Below are 24,516 nucleotides of genomic sequence, written 5' to 3' on the forward strand. Positions count from 1 at the left end.
TCAACAGGCAGACGCCTCCATTCACCACTTGCCCGGGTGCCGGGCTGAGCACCAAGACCGAAACCAAGACCCGGCCAAAGTAAATGCAAACTATTTTTCACCCGCCGCCACGGGAATGTGAGTGCTTTTTATGCGAGCTCAGCCCTTTGCCAGGCGCATCGTCATAATTTTAGACCTTAGTCGGCACTGCGAGGCCTTCAAATTAGGGAAAATGTACTTTGAACCAGGATTTTGTCACTAAACTGCTACATAATAAGTGACGATTTTTTTTGTAGGAGAAAAAAATCGTTTAACTATTAATTTCTATTTCAAAACATGTTCCTCAAACAGCTACAGTTTAAAATTTTAATTATAAATTGCCTACAAACAAAAATGCGAGAAAAATCTTGTCACAAATTTTTTGGGATAAAAATGTAAATTCTAAAAATAAAAAAGGAAACCTTTTAAATTATCTTGTTACTGATTGTTGTTTTTAAAAAGCGACGAAAAGGGATCTAAAAATCCCGAATCCGAATTCAATTTCTAAAAATAAAAAAATCCTTTAAAATTATCTTTAATAAAATATTTTTTTAATAGCGAATAAAGGTCTGCAAACTTGAAGTTTGACCTAAAAAAATAGAGTTCCTTAAAATTAAAAATCCCTATAAGCTGTAAATAGCATATAAACAATGATTTAATCAGCGAAAAATAATATTAAATTAAATTTTTAAATCTTTGTTTCGTAAAAAATTTTAATTTAAAAATGTATTAATAAAAACAACAACTTTTCCTGTTAAAAGTCAACTAAAAAACTATCAAAACATATAATCATTTCTTATTACGACAAAGCCTTGAAAATAATATCATAAAGGCTGAAAGCAACTGGCTACAAAAAAATTCAAGACAAAATAAGAATTTGAATGTATACTGGATTTACTTGGGCAACATTCCGCAAAAAGTTTGTGTGTACTTATTTTTCTTAGGAAATATTATCCATAAATTCAAGGTAAGGTTTAACAATTTTCGCTTTCCTGCCACACCTTGCCATCCCATTTTTTGCTCGCTCTGCTCAGTTTCTTTCGTGGGAAATGCAAATTTTCCCCACCCCCTGGCAAGGGTGGAGGGGCGGTAGAATTGCCAGTGCCGTCCAGCTTCGGCAGCAGCTGCAAATTAGACGCATCGCTTAACCAGCAATGACATAAAGCAGCCAAGTGGCAGCAACGGCGCTAACAACGTCCCGGAGTCATCATCGCCAGCGCCATCAGCGCCATCATCATCAGCATTTCATCTCATCTCAGCCAGTGCATCTGGGTTTTAAATCAACACACCCGCAAAAAGCTAGAGAAACAGCAAACTGAATTGGGACTCGGAGGTGCAGATAGAGGTGCAGAAAGAGACGCAGATACAGATACAGATACAGATAGAGATGGAGATAGAGATAGAGCGATGGGTGGCCATAAAAAAGGACACAGCAGGACAGGGCAGGACAGGTGAGTTGAGGGCAAATAAAGCATTTAAAATTAATGAGCTCGTCACGTTTTGCGTATGGCCAGCCGGTTCGGGGTCACCTTAATTATGGCCACAATTAACAGATGCTCCGCCGTGGGACAGGGACAGGGACAGAGAGCTGGAGAGCTGGAGCGCTGATGAGCAAAAGAGATGGCACAGCAGGTGTTGTGTCCTCGCCAGGTGGATATACAGCAGCTCCTAGCTCTGCGCCGCTGTCTGTGTGTAATCTCATTACAAATTCAAATGCCCTGCATCAGCTGCCAGCCACTGGGGTGGCACCCCACCACCCATCCATCTAGCCACCGAGCCACCGAACCAACCAACCACCCAACCACCCCCTCCTGGCTGGCCACCACTTGACGGTGTCCGCCTGGCAAATGTTTCAGACCACGTTGTCACTCAATTATGTGCCATGTGCGCAGAGCGTAGCATACTTTTCAGCACCACCCCCGGGGGCACCACCCCCCTGCACCACCCCAACCACACGGCACAAAGGTGCCGCCAAAAGAGAGGGCGAAAGCCACAGCTGACCAGGTGACATAAATTCGAAGGGATTTCCGAGTGGGCACCAGAAATACCAGTGGGTTGCGGAGCCCTGCGGATCATTTGGAGCCCAGGATAGCTCAAGATGGCAGTCCTTTAAAGGGGACACCCAAAGAAAAATGTTTTTAGCCTGCTATAACCAAAAAAGTTCAATTTGTAATTTAAGAAATTGTTATTTTTTTTACTTACATGTCTGTATTTAAAGTGATATCATATTATATCATAAAAAATTCAGATTTCAGTCCAAAATAATCTTTTTTATGTGGTTTTCGGATCGTAGTTTTGCCAAAAATATTAATAATAAGACAGCTGGAAGATAAACTGCTTTAAGCAGCCTGAAACTTATAGAGAAAAATTTTAATTTTCGAGCTAATTTATCATTTTTTATAATTTTAAAACTCAAACAATAAGCATAAATAAAAAAAACTCATATTTATACAAATCAAAAATGTATATTTTGACCTTATTTTGCATATTTTAACAGGGACCGAAATCATAATTAGTTCTAAAAACTAAAATAAAAATTTTATTACAAAAAAAAAACGGAGATATAAGTCTTATATTTAAGTTGTACAAAAAAAATTAAAAATTTTCATTATTTCTAATCGAAAAAAAACAAAAAAAAAGAGAATCGCTTTGGCATTTTCCTTTTTCCGTGTACATCGATCCCAAGTGGGTAATTGTTTGATTAAAAAAAAAATAAAAAATAAATATTCATTTCCTGTTTACAAAAAATATATATATAAAATCTTTGGTCTTTAATGCTGTTGGGCTAAAAACGTAGGACATTCCTCATTACAACCTTCATTTAAATTCAGCAGCTGAAATGCAGCCTTTTTTCCGTAATTCAGGATAATTGTTTATATCATTTTTTTAAGACAATGCCTGTAAAATATGTTAAAAAATAATTTTAATTAAAATCCTAAATTATGCTGCTCAAAAAAAGTCACAACCTATGCAATGGCCCAAGCCTTTTGAAATATTAATAAAAATAATTAACAATTGTCAATAGTTTCTCTTTGAAGTTTCAATGAGATTAGGGGACTTTATATTACACATATTAATACCTTTTGTAGACTCCATTTTTTACTTGCCCATTTATTTTATTAAAATCCCTTTTTTATTGAATTCATAATTAACAGCTTAATGGGGATAAAAATGACGCACAAAATCCTTGCTGCAAGTATGTGTAAAAACCAATTTAAATTTGTTTTCGTACGAGAGAAAGTTCCGAAAGGTTGTCGCAGACCACTAAATCTGGTTGCTTAAAGTTGCCAAGCCACACGAAATATGTATACTATAAAGGAAACTAAGCTCTACGGCAAGCTGAGTTATTTGAGAACAGAGGTGGAAAAATCGTTTGCAGAAGGGGAATCCCAGCAGCCACACTTTCAAATGTCGATTATAGTCGAGCTTTTCGCATGCGAGTCCTTTTTTGCCTACAAAAACACACCACTCCCACCTCATCCTCATCCTGCGTCCTTGGAATCCTGCAGTTTGACGAACTTTGTCGCCCGATAAATAATGCAATTTGTAATTAAGTCAGTCAACCAGTGAGTTGGGGGCGTGGCAGTGCGGTGAGTAATTAGAAACCCTTGCCGCACAACAAAAACAACAGCTGCGTGTGGGTGGCGGTGGGTGGTGAAAGGGGGCGAAAGTGCAAGATATTGAAATGCGAATAAAAAAGAAGAAACCCACATGCTAGGGCATTTTTATGTGCTCGCCAACAGGGTGTAAAAATGTCAGAGCAGCCTAATTGAAAGCGATCAGTGTGTGCGAGTGTGCGAGTGTGCCAGCGTGTGTTTGGAAATGTTTGATTAATGAAATATTCAGCAGGTTAATTAAGGTAAATTGGGTTAGCCACAAGGGCCAAAGTTGCCCCGGCGGAGGAGCTGTTCGCCTCCATGGACTTTGTATTGGCACACACTCAAACGCACTCGAGATTATCCACTCAATAGAACGGGTTTCGTATAAATAGGTGTATGTTATGTATTAAGATATGTATTTAATTTAATATTTAAAATTTAATAATAATAAAATCTGGCTTAAATCACCTTCTTAAGTTGTACAACTATTTAATTAACATAGGTAATAACCTTTTAAAAAAATATTAGGTCTATAAGTCCACAGAATCAATGCCTTTCGATATAATCCCTTAAATATTAAAAAACTACCAAACAAATCAATTTATTTGTAAATATATATATTTAATTTTCTGTCAACATTTTAATATATATATTTTTAATAAGGTTCATAAATTCTTCGTTTAAATACAAAGTTTTACTTCTTAGTAATTTTCAAAAATACCTATTTCTTATTACTTATCAAAATTCATTAAAAATATGCGTATTCGTTGTGAGCATAAAACTGTCAAATATTTTAGCTGCTTAAGAAGATACAATTTTAAATGAAGAAAAATAAAAAAATAGTCAAAAATTAAAGTACAATTTGTCTCTAATTTTTGCATGAATCTAAATTATTTAAAATCCTAAAATCAAGCCGAAGAACTTTAGCTTTTAGCGCTCATTCTTAATTTTAGTATTATATACTAGCTTTAATTTGTTAAAATAAATAAATGAAATCTTTAAAAATCTGTAAAATAAAATTAAACCACAAGGTTATAAATAAATGGAATTTTTAAACTACTTCTCCTTGAAAATTGGGCAATTTCCGTGCCCATAAATTTTCTCCCAGTGCACATATGCACAATGAAACACTATTTCTTTTTATTCTTTTTGGGCAACTGTCAACGCCCGCAAATTGTCATTGTCCTGCGGGACTTTGGCTCAGTTCCCATTGTTCGCATTTCCCAGACCCATCCCCCCCCCCCCTCGCATTTCCCACATTTTCCCGCCGCCCCGCGACCCCCTGTCATTTGTTGCAGCTTACGCTTAATGCACAAACCAGACAAATTTCCCCCGCCTTTGTGCCACGGCCATTCATTTGCATGGCCCCCTGCCACCGCCACGCGTATACAGTATATATGCCATATAGAGGATATGGCCGGAGTCGCAAGGATCGGGCGAGGAGTGCAACTGCCGCCCGACTATTACGCAGCATGTAAGCGTATTTGTGCAAAATTAATTCTTTATCTGCTGGCCGCTCCTTTGTTGATTTTGTTGCCTTTCATCTGGCAACGTGCCACCAGCTCTGCGTTTTCCCCTCCTCGAAAACAATGGCGGGGGAAAATAAGGGAGAGAAGCGCACGAAGAAAGTTATTTAAACAAGAAGAACGCGGAAAAGAAAAGGGGGTAACATCTGTTGGCACTAAAAAAAAATGGGAAAAAAAGCATGGGGGAAACCCCAAGAACAGGCATCTTTACGAGGATTTCCGAGGAACTCCAAGGAAATGTTCTATTCTCCTATTCTCCCTTAAAGCGATTTGCATAACATATTGAGGCAGCAAGGGAAAAACAAGAGACAAAACTTCAAGGCAATTATGAATGTGGGACCTTCTTGAGAAACCATAAAAACAGGTGAAATACGATCGATGGCAGCTTAAAGTATGCTTTCCTTTAAAGTGTCCACCTGCTTTTGCGATATGTAGGCTGCGGTGCATTTCCCTGTGATCTTCGTGCGCTGTTGTTGGGTGGGTAAATATTTAATGGCCTCGGCCGGAAGCGGAAACGGAAGCGGATGGGGATGGGGCCGAGGAGTGGGTGAGAGGAGCGGATGTGGAAAGGGAAACGCCACTTTGCGGTCAACAGCAGGCCACTCCCTCCCGGTTCACCTGTGCTCGTGTGATACTCCTCCCTCTCTTTCTCGCCCGCGCTCTCCGTCTCTTTCTGCCTGACCGTGTGCCGTCCTCGTCCGACTCCCAGTGGGTGCGGTACACGTTTCATTCAATTTATTTGCCATTTCCCATTTCAATTCGTTTCGGGCCGCCAATTACACAACATGGCCCTGGCAATGGGAATGCCAGTGTCCGCTGTGTCCGCTGTGTCCGCTGTGTCCGCTATGTCCGCTCTCTCCATCCATGTTTCGCTCGCTTTTCCCGCAAAACCTTCTCGACCCCTTCTCTACCCCTTCTCAATCCCTTCTCTACCACTTCTCAATCCCTTCCCTAGCCCTTATCACTACTTTCCCTACCCCTTCTCGATAACATCCCTACCCTTTCTCAATACCTTCCCAATACCTTCTCAATACCTTCCCAATACCTTCCCAATACCTTCCCAATACCTTCCCAATACCTTCCCAATACCTTCCCAATACCTTCCCTACCCCTTCTCAATACCTTCCCTACCCCTTCCCAACCCCTTCCCAATACCTTCCCTACCCCTTCTCTCCCTTCCCTACCCCTTCTTTTTCCCTTCTCCCAAAGCCCTTCACTCCTCTACACATGTCCCATTTCTCCGGCCATTTGCTTAAAGCCTTTTCACGCAAACCACGTTACTCGCGTTGATGCACACAAAAAAATAACATTAAAATCAATTTGATATTACAAAGTTATCCTACAGAACTCAATTTTAACATAAAAAAAAAGTAAGTGGTTCTATCTGAAAGCCCACCAGTAATTGCTAGGCAAACAGCTATAAGTAACATCATAGTGTTTTAAAAAATATACAGCTTTTTTCTTCGTGTTCTTGCTGCTGATGTTGCTGCCATTTCAAAAGGCCGAAAACAATAGTGCAAACTACTATGGGGAGAAAAGGGCGGCCGAAGACAAAGGGGGCGCGGCGAGGCGAGGCGCGGCGAGGCAGCTGGCAGCTCCACATCATCATTAGCATATTGACATGTGGCCAAATTTGGTCACGTTCCATTTCATTTCAATTCATTCTGACATTGCCAACGGAGTTCGAATCAATTTCCCATCCCAATTCCGGCAAAGTCTGCTTTTGTGTGTGCGCAATATACTGATAACTCAAGAACCACACTTGCTTCACAATGGAGATGAAAACGAAAACGAATTGCAACAGCAGCAGCAGCAGAAGCAGGCGAAATGCTTACGAAACTAATTGCTGCCGGGATATGCACTTAAAGAAAAGAACAGCAGCTGGGGAAAATCCTGCCTTGAAAAAATATCAGAATTCTCAGCACACTTATAATATGTATTTTATGCAAGCCACCTTCATTTCATAGTGCACTTTTCATAGAGTTCCCTGTTTAATGCAATCAAAACAACCTCGCGCAAGCAATAGGTATTTTTCTCTAAGCATTTCACCCTCTTTTAACAACGCCACGAATCAACAACATCACAAACAGGAAGAATCGCTAGTCAGCGGAAGTGAAGGGGCTGCAGCCAGGGGTGGTGTGTTGCTTTTTTCCACGGGGGGTGGCGAGCCGGGACTCTATTATTGGCTGAGCCGGGAGTCTAATGCCAGTGCCTTTGACAGGCTCTTGTTGCCACACCCTGTGCGCTGTCGATAGAGGGAAGTTGAATGCCTTCGATAAGTTTTCTTCAGATGCACTATTTTTGTTTGTTTGCTTTTTTTCGGAGCCTCTTACTTCCTGCCAAGTGTCTATTTTTTTGTATTTTTCATTTTGATTGTCTTGAGCAGCAACTTTTCTAGCTGCGCCATTATAGAGTGCAAGTGAAGTGGGTACCGGAAATGGCGTTTGCCCCTTAATCACCCCTGCTTCAGCCCTTCTTCATCACTTACTCACCCCTTCCAAACCCCTTCCAAACCCCTTCCAAACCCCTTCCCTCCAAAAAAAACAAGTAAAGTGGGTAGGAAAAATGACACTCTTCCTTCCGAAAACCCCTCAGTGCCCCCTTTCGCACCCCTTCCCTGGCCTTTGATGGGCAGGAGGATGCCACCAGCTTTTGGCACGAAATAATATTTGCATAATAGCAAACAGAACCGACTGCAGCTCCTTCTGGTACTTGGCCAAAAGATGACAAATGACATTAAGGAGGCTTAGCGCCTGCGTTTTTCCCGCCTTTTCCTGATCCCCCCTTTCGACGCCCCTCATCAGAGCAAGGGGAATTTGACTTTCAAAACGAATGCCAGCACCCCCCTTTTTTATATTTTTTTCTCCCCACCCCATCCCCGGGCTACTTGCCTCCCTTTTTGCAAACGGCGACCTCGTGATTTGCCTAGCCAACAAACCCCCTCTCACACACACACACACATACTGCGCGCCACTGCAATTATTTTTTTTCGAACGTGCAGCGCCCTTAGATCCTCTCTGGCCATATATTTGCTAACGACAATGACAACGATGTCTAGCTAAGATTCAGGTGTATATATCTAAAAAAAAAAAAAGGAAAAAAATAAAAAAAATAGGGGGAGGTGGCTGCGCCTAGACCCCTTCTTTTTGGGGGGCAGCGGGCGCCCCCCTTTGTTTTATGACCACGCCCGCCACTTGGGCCAAGTGCAACTGCAACTGCAGCGAACTTTTTGCACGCCGCTCGCTTCGGCACTTGAAACTTCTCAATGGCACTCCGGCCGGGGCTGTCTCCAGAGTTTTCCGACCCCCAGACCACCCCCTGATTTTCCACACCCACCCCCCCCCAATCACCGGCCCCAATCTCTGGAGCAAAAGTCATTCCTAATCCCGCAGTTGCATATTTTTACTGCTAAGCACGTCGATGGCTGCCAAATTAGAGAGCAAAATGGTGGCATTAAGCAGCGGGGTGGGGCGCGAGGTGGTGGAAAATGTCGGGTGGAAAATCAGTAGAAAAAATACAGGGGGGGGGGGGGGGGGGGGTGTTGCAGAAGAGGTGGCTGAAGTATGTCTATAGGTATGCAGTGATGGAGCACAGGTCGTAAGGCGCGAAATTCCAGCCATTTGATTGATATTGATTTAAAGTCAGATAAAATGGGGAGCTGCAATGGGCATTTATCACTCTTTGGGCCAGGAAAAATTAATTTAGAAGGAGGGATGATAAAGAAAAGGTGACAAATTTCAAAGGGATTTTAATTAGTGAACCTAGATTTTTCAAATATTCATTTTCCTCTATTTGCACCGCTTTCAGGGGAAAATGCCACCCCTGACCATTGGACGGCCGTAACAGTTTTCAATTCACATTCCGTGAGATTCGAATCATCATTGGCCATTTGGGCTGCTCGTTATCAAAATGTCAGCCAGTTTTATTGCAATCGATGTTGCTGTTGCTGCTGCTGCAAGTGTAACTCGGTGTTGCTGTCATTGTCAACGCTCAACGTGAGTGCCATGAAAGATTGCGCTGCATCTTTGGCACGTTTGTTGCAAAAACCCGTCCAGGTTGCCGTGCAATTTTCCAATTTCTAACTTGACTAACCTGACTCGAGGCAGCCGGGGAAAATGGGCAAAAAAGAAAAAAAGGAGAGGAGAGGGGAGAAGAGAAAGGCAAACGAAGACGCTGACGGAGTGGATGCAACACGAAGAAATATGGCAGGAAAATTGCAAAACAGCAGGGAAAACAAAATCAAAAAGCACTCACATATTTTCCAATTTGGCGCGGGGCAAAGCAGCAAAGCGACGACCCCTCCACCACGAGGATGTTGCTCCTCTGATGTTGCTCCTGTGATCCTGTGTTGCTTATGTTGCTGCCCCTGCTGCTGCGGAAAGACCACAGACTCCTGAAGTTGGAGTGGCCATTTTTCATTCGCCAGTGGCCGGTGGCCCGTTGGGCCGTGCACTTTGCTCCTCCGGCTGTTGTTGCGTGGTCATTACCGAAACCAAAAAAAAAACCCAAGGGCAGTGGCAACAGTTGCCCGGGGGACAACAAAAAAATAAAAACACTGCCTAATCAAACACTGAAGATAGCTAAAAAAAAAAAAAAAAAGGCCAGCAATCTGTGCACTTATTTTTAAAATTAAATTCGTTTTTCTTTGTAGAAAACTAAGAAATACCTGTGTCTGATTCCACAATTAAATTTTATTAAGCCACCAAGTCACTTGCCCAATAATATTAAACTTAATTGAAACATCTGGAAAAACAGTGTTGCAGGCTCACAAAAAAAGCCAGCATTTGGCTTGAAAAAAGTGCCCTTTCCAACACTGGCCCACACAGCCCAAGTATCTTGACCATTCATCATCGTTTGCACTCTATACAGCTGGCAACGGAATGAGCACAAAATTTAGAATTATTTTGCATGCCCCGAAGCTGCAATGCCCTCCGTTCCAGGGAGTCAACAAATCAATCAAGATGTCCGGAAAAAACAGGACAGCCACTGGCCTGGGCCTTCTTCTGTCACCTGGACACTGGACACGAACATTTACAGATACGCCTCGGATCCCTCAGATACTTTTCCCAGGAGGAAAAACAAAGGCGATATGCCCGGTGGTGAAGGAAAAGGAAAAGTTATGGCCCAAAACGTGGGGCAGGGGCAGGTGACAGCTGGCCACTCGGAAGGGCAACAGCTTGCGGAGCAGGCCGAGTTTCGGAACTCGCAACTCTCGGACCCTCTGGTCACCCCAGAGTCCACGTGGGACTCGGCAGTACCAAGTTGGTAGTAGACCTCCCCCACGGACCAGGCCTGCTGGCTGTCATCGGCAGGACATCTCCGACTTTCAGTAGCTCTGGGAGCCGAATCATCAGTGAAGTTCTCCAGGAAACAGCCTGGGAGTGCAATTAATCTTGCGAGGAGCAACAAATGAACAGTGCTCGGAAAAAGGGTCCATCTCCATTTGTTTGGTTGTTTAGTCAAATATTTTTTGCAAAGATTTAAAGTTTTTTTTTTTAAATTCAAAGAATATTACTATTGGAAATTGTTTGATTTTTGGCTAAAATATTTTGGTTACAGAAGGTTAGCTAAAGTACTAAAAATAAATACTCAAAAAGCTACTACTGCTGTTAAAAAAAATCAAACGAGTTAGTCAAGTAGAGTCTTAATTAAGAATAAACTATTACACCTAATAAACTCCTCACTTTTGCAACTATAACGTATCTTTTGATTTGAATATCCCAAAGCAAGATGGCCTGAAAATTAAAGTAAAATTAGGAAATAACAAATGTAAAAGCCATGTGTGCTGGCTGCTCTAAATTGTGGCTGGCCCAAGAAAATCCAGAGGCCAACTACTTAGTATTCAGAGCTACAATTAGAACTCTCTTGAATTGCACAATAACTCTTCGAGGAGAAAAAGGAAAAAGGAAAAGCACTGGAAAACTCCCACAGAAGGAAAAACGAGTTGAAGTGCAGGCCAAAGGAGCGAGGGATAAACTTTTTGCAGAGCGAATGACCACAGCTGGATTTCATAAATAAAGTGACCAGCACCAACACCAGCAAAACACACACACACCATTGCAATCAAATGACCAAGTGCCATGTCCTGCCCCTCGACATATGTCCATCATGTAAATTCATGCATATGAATGGCCCCCCCCCTGGGCCACGCCCATGCAGCCTCCGATTCAAGGCCGCTGGCATTACGGTAATTGCAAGGATGTGTCACACGACAACACAACACAAATAGCAACAATAACTACAGCAAAGTAACTACAAAACATGGAATAAAAAATGGGGGAAGATCAGGGGCGCAGAAAAAGGGGGTTTGCCAAGGACCACAGGCAACTGCAAATATTTGTTTAATCAATTTTATGTGTGCAAACAGACAGTGCGTACCGCAACTGTAGGCGGTCAAGGGACATGTAATCGAGAGGCTTCCCTTGGGGAGAACTTATCACAAATAATAAGAATATGAATACATTTATGTCTTTTTATTCCCCAAAAAGTAGGTATACGTTTGCAAAAATAACAAAAAAGCATTCAAGAGTGAAGAAAATGCATGTTCATACGTAAATAAGATATTTTACTTGTTAAAAAAAGAAGTTATATAGAAATTTAAAGATGTTTAATGAAGACTCTTAATTTAACTAAATTAATTCGATGCATAATTCTTAGTTTTAACGCATTAACAAGCTAACTCAATATAATATTATATAGAAATTTAAAAATATTTTACCTATTTCAAATTAATAAATATATTTCTAAATAATAATCATTATAATATTATTTAGAAATTCCAAAAAAATGTATATATTTAAAAAAAAAATATTTAATTATGATTTCCGAATAGTAAATATATTTCTAAATAATAAAAATATTTCCAAATAATAAATATATGTCCTAAAACTAAATATATTTTCAAATAGTAAAAACATTTTAAAATAATAAATATATTTCCAAATAACTAATATATTTCCAAATAACAAATATATTTCCAAATAACAAATATATTTCCAAATAATAAATATATGTTCTAAAAATAAATAAATATTTTCAAAACCCCCAGTTAAACAAAGCTTAGATTTTCTAACTAAACACTTACCATTCCAAGTTTCTTATGTGCAAGGTGCTTAATATCTTCCCACCCTTATGTCGCGCACTGTACAGCTGCATAACAAATAGCATCCGCATATATGTACACATATTGAAATATGTGCATAGACTAACTATATATACGTCCAGGTTTTTCAGGCTATACCTATATATATGCACATCAATGTTTGCCCCAATGCCTGCGGCCAATTTGCATGGGCGGCGGTCTGGTGCCCTTTTTTTCGGGAGGGGGGAGGGATTACATTTTCCTTTTTCATCGCTTGCCGCTGCTCTATTTGTGCGGCAAAGAATTTTGCGGTGCAATTGTGAAATGCAAGCAAATTGGATTTACCGAAGCCGAAAGGAGCAAAAAAAAAAAAATGCCAAAGAAGAGGTAAACTATTGAATGTCTGCACGCACATTTGTATTTCATTTGCATTTTCAATGCGTTCCCCAACGAAATCGAGACACCAGCTGATATTATCTTCAAGATGTAAATACAAAATACATGCCTGGCTAATTTGAGTCTGGGACTACGCCATTTAAAATCAATTCAAGGCCTCTTTCAATTATCTGCCTCTCGACATTTTTGCACCGCAATTTGCCTGCATCATTTGCCACACATTTTTGTGTGCCAATTAGGACGGCATTCCCCGGCGAGGACATGGCCATTGAATTAAAGTGCCGACTGTTCAAGAGACTATTGGCAATAGCAGTGCCAGGCTGGCGCTTCCCTCCCCCCTTTCTTTTTTCTTGGTGGTTATCCAACAAAACATCTTGCATCTATTTCCCGGGCTCAAACACAAAGGGAAAGCCGGGGCGGGCGTGAGTTTTCAGCTCGTGGGCGGGGCGCTTGCTTTATGGCAATCACCAAGGCAACTCCGGATGCCAGGATGCCGGGATGCCAGGATGGCACCTGTACCAGTGGCACTTTTCCCCACTTTTCCCCACCTTTCCACGCCTCTCTCCACCTTTCTCCGCCGCCTGCTGCTCCTGCAATCGGGCTTAAATTATGCGACAACAGTAACAGCATCAGCAGCATCAGCAGCATCAGCAGCAGCAGCAACAGTGGCAGCAGCAACACCAGCAACATCCATTGCAATTGCAACTAGCGATAACGGAGAGCAGCATTCAAACGGATTGTAGGTGTCAATGCCCAACGGGCAGGGGGTGACAAAATGGGGGGGGGGGGGGTCTAGCAACTGGTTGCCAGGATAACACGCCCCCCATGCACTGAGAGAAATTCTACGACTACGAGCTGCCATTCACTCAAAGATAAACACTTTAATCCATGTGACCTCACAAAACTGACAAACCATCAAATAAAGTATTATTTGGCACACAGATTAAATTATATTTAATTAATATAATGATATATACCAAAAAAAAAAAATATTTTTTGAACAAAAAAATTAAAACTTTTAAAAAATAATTCATAAAATAAAAGAAATCAAACAAATACTATGCAGGTACTTAAAACAAATAAAAATAAAATCCCAAAATCGAGAAATATAAAAGCTTTATGATATATTTAAAACACAACATAAGTCTCCTAATGATTTATATTCATTGATATATTGATATATACCAAAGAAAATAATAATACATATAAATACAAAATTTATGAAAAAGAATTTTTCAAATAAAGTAAATTAAAAATTATATGTATAAAAAAAAAAATAAAACCAATAAGCAAATAAATATCATTTTCATGATATATTTAAAATATAATAAATATAAAAAATATTTTCATCAACTTATTCCTAGATTTATTTTCATTGATATATATGTATGTAAAAATATAAAATAAAATAAAAAATAAACTTCATAAAAAAAGGTTTAATATTATATTATGATAAAATAAAACCACAAATAAATATCATAATTTATGAAATTATGATACTGAAAAATTAAAAACCTTCGTTAAAAACAACAACATATCCCCCAATGTGCGTTTCTTTTTTACTTATTGCCAGATTTAAAATGATTTAAATTAAATTTAATTTAAAAAAGTGTATTATTTCGTAGTTAAAGTAATTTTCTAAAGAAGAATAAAATATATGCAAGACTGAACCATGTAAAACCACTTTATTTTTGAACATTCACTGCTCTATACACTTGAAAACCTTATAATTAAATTTAAAATACCTCTGATAGCCGGCAAAGCCTGGGCATTATTATTTTAAGAAGCGTTCGTAAATCAATAGCGTTTTTTTCGCCCGGTTCCATGTTTTTTCAGTGCTCCCCGATTTCATTGTGTTTTTTTGTTGGCCCACTCCTGAATCGAGAGTCCTGAATCCAGAATCCCGAGTGCCGAGTCCTGGAGCCTGCATCCCGGCTCCTGGATGTGCGTGGATCGGCCAATGGAGACGGAGATGGAGATGTACATGTTGATGTAGGCCACGTCCGTACAATGGACGCCCCTGATCCCCGCCCTCGGATCCATTTCTATAACCCCGCGTCATAACGGGTTTATTTTTTCCATGGCGACCCCCAGCCTGACCCCTTCGCCCCACGCCCCACGCCCCACGCCCCACACCCCACGCCCCTGCCATCCTGCCGCGCCATTCAGCTCTTGTTGTTCAACAAAATGTCAGCCTCGGCGAATTTTGCAATTTGAAAGCCACACAAATCACAAAAACAACAAGCAGGAAAATACACAGCAAAACAACAGGGGATTTGCACAAGCCGACGGTTTAAATACCCTTTAGGAATGGGTTGGGGGAACACGGAAAACGAGAGGGTTTCGGGTTAATCCATCCTTGTTTCGTAGGTACTCACATAACCACAGAAGATTAAAAAAAAAACAGATAAATATAATAAATATATTTCAGTATTTTAAAAGGGTTCTGGAAAGTATACTTAAAAATTACCTGGTTATATCTTCTTATATCCAAAGTCCATTGAGAAAATGTTTATAAAATTATACCAAAATTGTTATATAGAAAAAAGAACAGATAAATATATTTCAGTATTTCAGATTTTTAAAAGGGTTCTGGAAAGTATACTTAAAAATTACCTTAAGACTATTGAGAAAATGTTTATAAAATTATACAAATTTTCTTTATAATGATAAGAAAATATTATTTCTTATATCTATTCAAAACATGTGGATAAAATCTTACACCATTTCATACCACATTTTATAAAAATCTACTTTCAAATGGTTAAGATTATTTTTTTTTAATCTTATATCTAAAAAAAATAACCCATTTAATGTTCATAAAATTATCCCAATTGAATATATAAGAAAATAAAAATCATTTTACCATTTTTACTATATATTGTTTTAATTATTTTCAATCCCAAGGATTACAACAGCCAGGGCTAGAGTCACAGACAAGGCCTCGGTTGGAATACCTCGACGCCAGGCAGACTGCTTTCCCCGCATCGCACGACACCCCAATTACAGGGTATGAAAGAAAAACAAGCTTGCATGCAAATGCTTCAATTTTTTCCAGCTCCTGTTGGCCAAAGAGCAAAAAAAAGGGAAAAATACAAAAACAGCAAAGTGGCAGAGTGCAGAAATATGCAGAGCCAAGTTTTAGCCAAAAGCTGAAACTGAAACTGAAGCCGAGGCCGAGGCTGAAGTTGAAGTTGAATTGGGAAGCCAGAAGCTGGATTTTGAGTGAGAGGTTGAGTGCGTCTGTGGGATTGTCCTGGTGGGGGCCATTCCCAGTGCCCAGTGCCCAGTGCCATTTAGGAGTTCCCGGATAGTCCGGCTCCCTGGATAGATAGTCCATCTGTGTCCAGCCTGCTTAAAGGGCGTGAAATCTCCGGCTTCCCCCGCCTGCTGCAGTCGCTCGGTATTTATGGCCGTCCACTTGCCGGCTTTGTTTAAAAACAAAACCATGGGCGAGAGTGCACTTTATCAAGCAGCCATCCATCCAATTCACTTCTCCTCGTGCCCATCCAGACCAATTAAATATTGTATTTATCTTAATAACCTTTTTGCGTAATAAACTCCCTGGTGGCTCCCCAACATCTTGGCCACGGCTTCTCCTTTCCCCTTTCTCCGCTTTTCCCGGCACTTTCCTCGCCCCGCCGCCGACACTATTTGTGTATTATGTTCCGCCGGCTCGACTGTTTTGTTGTGCGTTGTCTGTCGCTCATTAGCGGGAAGCTGCTGCTCTTCCGCTTTTCCCCACCCTTACATTTTGCCCGCCCCTCAGCATTTTCCCACCGCCCCCTCCTAATCGCCACGCGTTCTTTCGCCTACTCAGCTTTCCCCCCTTTTTTTTGCTCCTCGCTGGCCGCACTTTGCAATTTGATTAATTCATGCTTCCTTGATGCCTCGGGTCGTGGCATTAACCCACTAAAATCCGCACTTCAATTTGCCAAGAAAAGGCATTGGCTTAAGGAGGCGACTTATGTGTAGGGGGAAATTCTGTAGGTTAAGACGTAACTTAAGCTATTTCAGACAAATTAAAAAAATATATTTTAAGACTACCAAAGCCATCTGTCACATTTTTCACCACATTTAATTCCCATTTTGTTATTAGTTCTACAAGAAATATCACTAAAAACCTTAAATATAAATGCAAAACAAGTTCTTCCAAAAATTGTGCATACTTTTGGGAGCATTACTTTTACTTACCTTTTCAAGCACCCCCCTTTTTTCCTCCAATAAAAAAATGAATATTTCTTTTTATAGAAAAGACGTAAGTTTAGGCAAGTTCTTAAATTTATTTCAACATTTTTAAGCTCTTTTTTGCCCGGAATAAAAAATATATGTATTTATCTTTTTAAAAACCCATAAGATCAAGCAGCATGTAACATTTATTTAAACATATTTTGTATTCCTAAAGCTGAAATAGATAATAACTATGAAAAACGAACACTTATACATTACAGAGGCTTTTAAAATCATTTATAAAGGTGTCAAGAATGCAATGCAAAATATAAAATCTTCCAACTAGCTTCGGATTCAAAATTATCCTTGCATACTTTCGGCCACCTTTAAAAGTGATTTTCAAGCCCTAGTAAGTGATTTAAAAAAAAAAACAAATACCTACAAATTAAAGGGGTTGCAAAAAAACTACTAGTCTTTTGAAATCACTTAAAAAGGTGTCTAGCATGCAATGGTATATATAAAACCTTGCAATAATCTTTAGATTTCATATTTTTTGTTGCCTACTTTCGGCCACCTTTAAGTGGGTTATTTTCCCCACCGAGTACTTTTTGCACCCCAGGGCCAAACAAATGGGTTAAGCCCGGGCCTCTGCAGTGGCAGTTAGGAGGAGATGGTGTTGTTTCCATGGGGGAATCCCCTTTCAAACAAAACTTCCCCCTCCTCTTGCTGCTGTTGTTGTTGTTGTTGTGTGCGTCGTAATCGATAGCTAAAAGCCTCGCATTTGCGCCGCTACTTGAGCTGTCATCAAAAGCTGCTCAATTTCTGATTTCGATTTTGATTTTGGCCATTGTGGGCCTGCGCCCCTGCCCCTGCCCCTGCCCCTGCCTCCGCCTCCTGCTTCACCCCCTCCAGCAATTGATGTACTAGCATATCCGATTTTCTACGATTTTCCGTGCCAGCCCCTTGGATGATTTTTGATTGCGCTCTCCAAGAGCAACAACAGCAGCATGCGCCCCCTTTGCGCGTTTATCAATTTCCGTCATCGACAGCAGCAACAGCAGCGATTCGAGGCGACCAGGATGATGGCCCCATCAACGTCAGGGAACCCCAAGAAGCCCGGCAAGAAGCAGACGCCTCTTGAGTTTCGGAAAACCAGTGGGCGGGCGGGGGTTGGGGTTGGGCTTTTCCATGCGGGCTTGGGCGCCACATCCAAAGGGCTGGCTGCCATCCATATTTCCCCTGTACTTTGTTTGTCCTCCGCTTTTCGCCGTCGTCTCCAGTTTTCCGCTTTTTTTTCCCCTGCATATATCCCTCTCTCTCTCGCTCTCTCTCTCTCTTTATCGGTCTTGTTTCAATATCTCGGGACAGAAGTTTCCTTTGCCATTTCCCATTGGCATTTTCAATCTCTTCCGCCCCGTGCCGCCCCAAAAGCCGAACCCATGGCAGCTCCATTGCGGTGGCCACTATTAGCCCGAGCTTTAGCCGAGATCGATCCTGGGGGAGCTCTTAAAATGGTTTGCATGTTTTCCCTGAATCCCAGAGAAACCCCCAGCCCCCAACGCCCAGCTCCCACCCCCACCCATGACCTCAGGGGGCGGGCGTGTGGGATGGGTGGTCATATCATCTTACTCCACCCTTTGTGTGCATGACGCTTTATGCTTTATCCACTTGAACTCTTTCAGTTTTTTATCTATTAAATCATGATTGGCTACAATTTACACAAGTGGGCGACGTCCTCAACTTCCTTGGAGAACCCCCCACCCCTTCCGCACTCCCATGTTCCTTAACCCTCGGCATCTTGAAGCTGCAACTCCAGCTGAAGTTGCCCTGGGCCTTAACCCCTCTCCGGCTCCCTGCTTGCCCCGGCCATGTGCTTCAAATTGGATGGCAGCACTTGGCTCGAGAGCAGGGGTTTTGGGCTAGCCGGGATTTGTCATATCATCTCGGTGACCAATCTGTAGGCAGCAAAAAAAAAAAAGGAAAGGAAAGGGCCAGCCAGTAATTCAATTTTGCAATTGATTCTGAAGGCATGCCAAGCTTGAAATTAACCAAGAAACCTGCTCAGGTGAAATAACTGAAGGGAGATACAGTAGAGACTGGGACAGTAAGAAAGTGTTAATAAAATATTTACACTTTATGGTTAGTTTTTAGGGGTGGTTATTGAGGATTCCAGTTCCCAAATAAGTGAATATGATTTTGTCAACGATTAGTCGAGTATATGTTATTTTTAATATATAGAAAGTGTAAAAAAAGTAATATGCTAATAAATATAAAATATTAAATAAATGTATAAGTAAAAATAAAAAATTTAAAAACAAATAATGTATATTATGGAATAAATGATAGTTAATAAAAGTGTGATAATAAATATAATTTGGTTATAAATGTCAAAGTGATTGTAAAGTAAAAAAAATATGTGAAAACAAATATTAATAAATATTATAGAAAGAATATGCTTATTAAAAATAATATGATAATAAATATTATTTTAATAGAAAAGTTAATAATAATATGGTTATTCATAATAAATATTCAAAACAAGAATATAAGCAAATTATCACTCACCGCTTTGTCTGACATCCCTAGATGAAAGTCCTTTTTATAAAATGTCCTTAAGTAAATTAATATATGTACACTTTTTCCATTTCACATATACAAGTTTTTTGTTGTTCTTTTTTGATTGTTCCTTTTTGATTGTTCCTTTTGGATTTGATTACTTTTTGACACGCTTTCAGGATAATTTTCAAAAAATGGCTGAAAGTCAAAAGTAATTCTATGCCCCCCTTTCCAGTTTTTACACAAACACAAACATTAATTCGTTGTTCTTTTAGGCTCGCCATTAAAGTTTTTGCGATCTATCGCTCCCTATTTTATGTCGAATATTTCCAAACAATTGAATAGAAAAGCAAAAAATCAAAAAGATTTAATGGCGCGGAAAATCGAACAACGAAACAGGGACAGAAGTTAAAAAAAATAATCCCTATAGTAATATAATTAATAATATGATAAGATAAATAAATTGGTAATAATAATATGATATATATAAATATAAATTCAAAATATATTCAAAAATATAAATATAAGCACATCATGACTCACCGCTTTGTCTGGAATCCCTAGGTGAAAGCGCTTCCAGAAGACTTTTTATAGAATGTCCTTAGGTAAAATAATATCAAGTACTTTTTGATTGTTACTTTTTGATTTTTCCTTTTTGATTGTTTCTTTTTTTGATTGTTCCTTTTTGATACGCCTCCAAAATAGTTTTCAAAAAATGGCTGAAAATCAAAAGTAATCACATGCTCCCCTTTTCCAGATCTCACACACACATTATTTCGTTGTTCTTTTAAGCCCGCCATTAAAGCGATCTCTCGTTTTCAATTTCACATAAAATATTTCCAGACAATTAAAATGGAAAGCAATAATCAAAAAAGCTTTAATGGCGCGGAAAATCGAACAACAAAAGTAAGACAAGTAAAATAAAAGGAAACTCCCGAGAAAAGATAAATATAACTAATAACAAGTATCAATACTTTGATAATTAATAAGAATGAAACAAATATTGTCAAAAAATAATATAAATTAAAGCTTAAATAAATGAGAAAATAAATATGTAGAATAGTTCAAGGAAATTAATATAATTAATATTAATATGATTATATATATATAAGTAATAGTATCATAAAAAATGTGATAATTTATAAGAATATAACAAATAGAATATAAATATAATAATATAATTAATACGAATTTTAAATAATAAAAAAATAAATGTTTATATTATAATGAAAAATAAATATAGTATAAATAAAAATGGTCACTCACCGTATTGTCTGGAATCCCTATATGAAAGCGCTTCCAGGAGACTTCTTATAGAACCTCCTTAAGTGAAATAATATCATATACACTTTTTCCATTTCACATATATAAGTTTTTTGTTGTTCCTTTTTGATTGTTACTTTTTGACTCGCTTTCAAGATAATTTTCAAAAAATGGATGAAAGTTAAAAGTAATCATCGGCCCCCCCTTTCCAGTTTTTACACAAACATAAATTCGTTGTTCTTTTAACCCCGCAATTAAAGTTTTTGCGATCTATCGCTCCCTATTTTATGTCGAATATTTTCAGACAATTAAAATGGAAAGCAAAAATCAAAAAGATTTAATGGCGCGGAAAATCGAACAACGAAACAGGGACAGAAGTTAAAAAAATAATCCCTATAGTAATATAATTAATAATATGATAAGATAAATAAATTGGTGATAATAATATGATATATATAAATATAAATATAAATTTAAATTTAAATTTATATATATATGATATATATAAAATAAAATATATTCAAAAATATAAATATAAGCACATTATCACTCACCGCTTTGTCTGGAATCCCTAGGTGAGAGCGCTTCCAGAAGACTTTTTATAGAATGTCCTTAGGTAAAATAATATCAAGTACTTTTTGATTGTTACTTTTTGATTGTTCCTTTTTGATTGTTTCTTTTTTTGATTGTTCCTTTTTGATACGCCTCCAAAATAGTTTTCAAAAAATGGCTGAAAATCAAAAGTAATCACATGCTCCCCTTTTCCAGTTCTCACACACATTATTTCGTTGTTCTTTTAAGCCCGCCATTAAAGCGATCTCTAGCTTTCGATTTTATATAGAATATTTCCAGACAATTAAAATGGAAAGCAAAAATCAAAAAGATTTAATGGCGCGGAAAATCGAACAACGAAACAGGGACAGAAGTTACAAAAAATAATCCCTATAGTAATATAATTAATAATATGATAAGATAAATAAATTGGTAATAATAATATGATATATATAAATATAAATTCAAAATATATTCAAAAATATAAATATAAGCACATCATGACTCACCGCTTTGTCTGGAATCCCTAGGTGAAAGCGCTTCCAGAAGACTTTTTATAGAATGTCCTTAGGTAAAATAATATCAAGTACTTTTTGATTGTTACTTTTTGAGTGTTCCTTTTTGATTGTTTCTTTTTTTGATTGTTCCTTTTTGATACGCCTCCAAAATAGTTTTCAAAAAATGGCTGAAAATCAAAAGTAATCACATGCTCCCCTTTTCCAGTTCTCACACACATTATTTCGTTGTTCTTTTAAGCCCGCCATTAAAGCGATCTCTAGCTTTCGATTTTATATAGAATATTTCCAGACAATTAAAATGGAAAGCAAAAATCAAAAAGATTTAATGGCGCGGAAAATCGAACAACGAAACAGGGACAGAAGTTACAAAAAATAATCCCTATAGTAATATAATTAATAATATGATAAGATAAATAAATTGGTAATAATAATATGATATATATAAATATAAATTCAAAATATATTCAAAAATATAAATATAAGCACATTATCACTCACCGCTTTGTCTGGAATCCCTATATGAAAGCGCTTCCAGGAGACTTTTTATAGAACCTCCTTAAGTGAAATAATATCATATACACTTTTTCCATTTCACATATACAAGGTTTTTGTTGTTCCTTTTTGATTGCTCCTTTTTGATTGTTCCTTTTTGACTCGCTTTCAAGATAATTTTCAAAAAATGGCTGAAAGTCAAAAGTAATCATATGCCCCCCCTTTCCAGTTTTTAAACAAACATTAATTCGTTGTTCTTTTAGGCTCGGCATTAAAGTTTTTGCGATCTCTCGATCCCTATTTTATGTAGAAATCAAAAAATCAAAAAATCAAAAAAGCTTTAATGGCGCAGAAAATCGAACAACAAAAGTAAGACAATTAAAATAAAAGGAAACTCCCGAGAAAAGATAAATATAACTAATAACAAGTTTCAATACTTTGATAATTAATAAGAATTTATAAAATATTGTCAAACAATAATATAAATTAAAGCACAAATAAATCAGAATAAATATGTCAGCAATTATCACTCACCGCTTTGTATTCCAGACCTGTATTAAAGCGCTTCCAGGAGACTTTCCATAATAAAATAATTTCCGAATAAAATCATGTGCACTTTTTTCCAGTTTAAATAAAAATGTACGCTTTTTCGTTGTTGTTTTTGGTCCGTGATTTAAACTTTTTCGTTATTTCGCTCTCCATATTGTGTAGAATAGTTAGACAATTAAAATGATAATTAATATTATTACGGTTATATATATATAAGTAACGTGGTATATAATAATATTATATGAACATAATACTTTATATAAATATAATAATAATATCAAATAAATATAGTATATAAATATAATAATATCAAATAAATATTTAAATTAAAATGAAAAATAAATATAGTATAAATATAAATAAATAAATAAAAATTGTAACTCACCGTATTGCCTGGAATTCCTCGATAAAAGCCCTGTTAAGTAGACTTCGAAAAGTGGACGGAAATTGAAAGAAATCATATGCCCTCCCTTTTCCAGTTCCCACACACACACATTCACTCGTTGTTCTTCTATGCCCGCCATGAAAGCTTACTCGATCTCTCGCTCTCCATGAGAGAGTTCAAATGGAGAGCGAGAGTTCAGAAAGCTTATATGACTTGCGAGAGAGAGCAGCGATAGAAGTGAAAGAAGAAAAAGCTCTACACTAACGGAAACGATCTCGGTCTCTGCCTTCTACTTTTCACTTTTCTTTTCGCAGTGATTATGTAACACAACCACGTGGCTTTTAAACCCACATATTTTAACTATATAAAAAGGGGAGAGACTCACCGACAGTTTGCCCTTACGCCTATGCCGCTGAATTAACCCTTGGCCGGGATTTTCCATTACTTTCACTTAATGACCAACAGTTTTCACTCAATCCTAGATTTTTCCGACTTTTCACAGGTTTCCAACACACTCAAACGACGAGGCCAATGCCTTTGGCCACTTTCCACCGATTTTTAAGCCACTCTGATCCATTTTTATGGTTATTTCACGATTTTAAAACCCGGCTTTTACTCGCGTCCGCACTCGCTGAAGTTCCAGGGGAGACTGACTTTGAACTCTCTCCTCCGCCCTTATGGTAGCCTCATTGCAGACTCTTCCAGGAGACCATCGCTGGAAGGCGGCTGAGCGTGAGTTCCAGACTTAGCTTAATGGGAATTATGGAAGAAATGAGCACCTATGGAACTTGAGGGAATTATATGTTTCCAATTTAATAATTTCCCATTGGAAGATCTGCCCTTGCCAATTACCGCATTTTGCCTATTAAATATACAGCTTACATTTCATCCAACAAAAATCGCATGTGATAAAAAAGGCTCTATTTTTTATTATAATTATATGTTGGTAAGCTTAAAAAACTGTTGAAATAATAAATTACATTTTTTATTAAAAGTTACCCAGGCAGCAGTGCATTTTATTGAAATATATCACCGATCTAGTGCTAAAAAAATATCAAAAGTTGAGTATAAAACCATTTTTCAGCTCAAAGAGAAGATTACAAACTAGTTACGGCGATGAAGTACTCCCCCCAGAAGCGAGCCGAAATCGAATGAAATCGCATCCTTGGCCTGCCCAAATTTATTTTCTTAACCCACCAGTTTGGGCTGCTCTCTTTCTGGCCCAATTTATTACATATTCGGTTTCAGTCATGCGTCGTCGTCTTGCGTTATTCATTTCATCATTCAATACATCCTTTTGGGCCCTTCGACTGGGGGCTTCATTGAAATGCCAGTGCAAGGGGTTCCATTTCGCTGCCTTGATTGCTTTCGAGCATGTAGCAACCAAAAATTCCAGAGGAGCCCCTGCCCC

General features: G+C 38.4%; 1 long non-coding RNA gene across 2 annotated transcripts; it reads left to right on the forward strand.

Annotated features, from left to right (window-relative positions):
• Positions 1-811: 811 nt before the first annotated feature.
• On the forward strand, positions 812-23,925 carry LOC127011051 (uncharacterized). 2 transcript variants are annotated; one of them, XR_007764083.1, is made up of 3 exons: positions 812-985; positions 1,053-1,469; positions 23,608-23,925. It is a non-coding gene; the product is annotated as an uncharacterized LOC127011051 (long non-coding RNA). The 2 variants fall into 2 exon arrangements; XR_007764084.1 differs by lacking the exon at positions 23,608-23,925 and adding an exon at positions 1,533-2,160.
• Positions 23,926-24,516: the final 591 nt, after the last annotated feature.

This window comes from Drosophila biarmipes, chromosome X, assembly GCF_025231255.1.
Source record: "Drosophila biarmipes strain raj3 chromosome X, RU_DBia_V1.1, whole genome shotgun sequence".
Classification (NCBI taxonomy): domain Eukaryota; kingdom Metazoa; phylum Arthropoda; class Insecta; order Diptera; family Drosophilidae; genus Drosophila; species Drosophila biarmipes.